Here is a 3495-nt window from a genome sequence, read left to right as displayed (position 1 = left end):
ACATTCCAAAATAAAAGTAGCGACAGTTTTGTGAAAAACAATAATAATAATAATATGCAAACCCATGAATTACCTTACTTGATGTGTCAGAGGACTGAGTAATACCTTGTATATGAAAACAGACTTGGCAATAAACTTTGATTCTCATTCTTCTACACTACCGTTCAAAAGTTTGGGGTCACTTTGAAATTTCCTTATTTTTGAAAGAAAAGCACTGTTCTTTTCAATGAAGATCACTTTAAACTAATCAGAAATACACTCTATACATTGCTAATGTGGCGGCACGGTGGTGTAGTGGTTAGTGCTGTCGCCTCACAGCAAGAAGGTCCTGGGTTCAAGCCCCGGGGCCGGCGAGGGCCTTTCTGTGTGGAGTTTGCATGTTCTCCCCGTATCCGCGTGGGTTTCCTCCGGGTGCTCCGGTTTCCCCCACAGTCCAAAGACATGCAGGTTAGGTTAACTGGTGACTCTAAATTGACCGTAGGTGTGAATGTGAGTGTGAATGGTTGTCTGTGTCTGTGTGTCAGCCCTGTGATGACCTGGCGACTTGTCCAGGGTGTACCCCGCCTTTCGCCCGTAGTCAGCTGGGATAGGCTCCAGCTTGCCTGCGACCCTGTAGAAGGATAAAGCGGCTAGAGATAATGAGATGAGACATTGCTAATGTGGTAAATGACTATTCTAGTAGTGATGTGTCGGTCGCGAACGATCCAGTTCAAAGAGCCGGCTCTTTGAAGTGAACGACGGGAGCCGGCTCTTCGGTGGGAGCCGAGTTATTTTTTTGTCCTTAGGTGCCTCAGAGAGAGAGACTTTCACAAAAAAAGTTGCTGTCCGATTGCGTCTTTGTGTTGTCTATTACCATTCAAAGGAAAAAAAGTAGCATGGCGTACGCCTACTTTTTTTGGTTGGGGGGGTTGATGTCATTCACAGCTGCGAAAATACGAAAATTGGTGTAATGCTTAAAGCTGTGGAGCGCAGGGGAGAGGAGTCTGTGAGGCACCTGAGGAGGGGAAAATCAGCTGTGTATTTTATATTGGTAATATAACACAGTTTTGCATTATGTTTGTGAGAAAATAATTTATTAATTGGTAAGTAAGTTTTATTTCTATAGCTAGAACATTGTTACACTGCTATACTTTACAAAGCTTTACAATGGCTACAAAAACTAAAAAATAAAATGGAAAACATCCTATTGATAAAATATAAATAATAATGTAATTAATTAACTAGTTAATTGCAGCAATTAAATCAAAAATAAAATCTCAGGAGCCATTTGGGAGCCGAAAGAGCCGGCTCCTTATAGTAAGAAGAGCCAAAAGAGCCGGCTCCCGAAAAAGAGCCGAAATTCCCATCACTATATTCTAGCTGCAAATGTGTGGTTTTTGGTGCAATATCTCCATAGGTGTATAGAGGCCCATTTCCAGCAACTCTCACTCCAGTGTTCTAATGGTACAATGTGTTTGCTCATTGCCTCAGAAGGCTAATGGATGATTAGAAAACCCTTGTACAATCATGTTAGCACAGCTGAAAACAGTTTAGCTCTTTAGAGAAGCTATAAAACTGACCTTCCTTTGAGCAGATTGAGTTTCTGGAGCATCACATTTGTGGGGTCGATTAAATGCTCAAAATGGCCAGAAAAATGTCTTGACTATATTTTCTATTCATTTTACAACTTATGGTGGGAAATAAAAGTGTGACTTTTCATGGAAAACACAAAATTGTCTGGGTGACCCCAAACTTTTGAACGGTAGTGTACTAAATAGAGTGGAATAAAGAAAGGTAAAGGATAAAGAAAAAATACATTAAAAACTACGAAGATTAATACATTGTTTAATGTTTTCTACCCTCAGGGAACTATTGACTATTTTTTCTTTCTTTCCCCTCCCTTTCCTTATAATTGTAAAGTGACCTTGGGTATTGAGAAAGGTACTATATAAATGTAACTTCTTATTCTTTTTACTATTAAATTCATTTCATCACCTGAATATACATGATATAAAATGCTATGAAGCTTCAAGAAACACCAAAATATTCTACACTATAAACACAGTATTCTAATTATTGGGCTTGGTTATTGCCGTATCTTTATCAGCACCTATGATATCTTCTTCGTCCCATAGCCAACAATGGCCGTAGTGGCACCACTGATGACATTTTAACAGTCCATCATTGGTGTGTCTAGGGGCATTTGGCAGAGCAGTGGCCTCTCCTCTCCAAGCTGGATCAATGGACAATTTAGAGTAGCCAGTTAGCCTATAGAGACCGTGCATGTGACGTCACGAGGTCACGTGATATTTGTTTATCCGCCATTTTGGACGGCAAGGTCGCGCATAGAACTTAGACGAACCCGTTCTAATTATCAAGTGTGTGGGAGTAGATCTTTCAAGAATGGTTATATCTTGTTCAGCATTTGGCTGTACCAATAGACAGGGCCAAAAGGAGGGCCTGTCATTTTATAGATTCCCCGCAGACGTGGAGAGACGTGCAAAATGGGTGTCCGCTGTGCGAAGAGAAAACTGGTACCCCAGTTCTACCAGCCGAATTTGTAGTGACCACTTCATATCAGGTAGGTGTAATCTTCTAATTCAATACTCCTAGTACATCTGTTAAGTTGATTTTCTTTCTTAGAAAGAAAGAATAGTCTCTTTATGATAAATGTCTTAATGCCACTTACCCGTGAGGTTATCAAGTAGACATTCTTCTTCGGAACCTTCCAGAGGTATAGTTGGGATACCCATCCCGCAACAAAATATTTATAAGCTTCCAGGCTCTTGTAAGCTTTGAGGGCTTTGCCAGTGTAACACGATTCACGATTAACGAGAAAATTGTAAATGTCGTGGTAGGCCAGATCGGGCAAATCGCCGGCACCGCAGCTCCGAATTTCCCTGAACAAGGATTGCGGCAAGTTGTACGGATCTGCAATCCCCAACCTGGAACACTTTTCCACGTAACGCTGCCTCACGTCACCTTCAAGATGCTGAACAAACTTGGACAAGTAATCGCGCGATGTAGATGGGGTATTTTCCGAATTTTCTTGGGGATTACTGCCTGGATCCATTACGCTCGCGCAAGGTAAACTATCCTGATGCCGTCCAATGTGGCGGAGTGGGCGGAGTACACACGTGCGGGTCACGTGACTGCACATCCTCTATCTGCATGTCTTTGGACTGTGGGGGAAACCGGAGCACCTGGAGGAAACCCATGCAGACATGGGGAGAACATATAACCTCCACACAGAAAGGCCTCCATCGGCCACTGGCTTCAAACCTGGAACCTTCTTGCTGTGAGGCGACAGTGCTAACCATTACACCACCGTGCCGTTCACTTATAATATCAATATGTACAATATCCATCAATTTGTCATGTATAGGACAAGTATGGACTTGTTTAGACTATGAAAGGACAAATTGGCCATGAGATGGCGTTTTAAAATTTAATAGCAACTGCATTTTTTTAATCTGTGTGGAGTTTCTGTGTATGTACAGTATTTCTCATATCCAC

This window comes from Neoarius graeffei, chromosome 8, assembly GCF_027579695.1.
Source record: "Neoarius graeffei isolate fNeoGra1 chromosome 8, fNeoGra1.pri, whole genome shotgun sequence".
Lineage (NCBI taxonomy): Eukaryota > Metazoa > Chordata > Actinopteri > Siluriformes > Ariidae > Neoarius > Neoarius graeffei.
The sequence above is the reverse complement of the archived record's forward strand: the minus strand, read 5'-3'. Positions refer to the sequence as shown.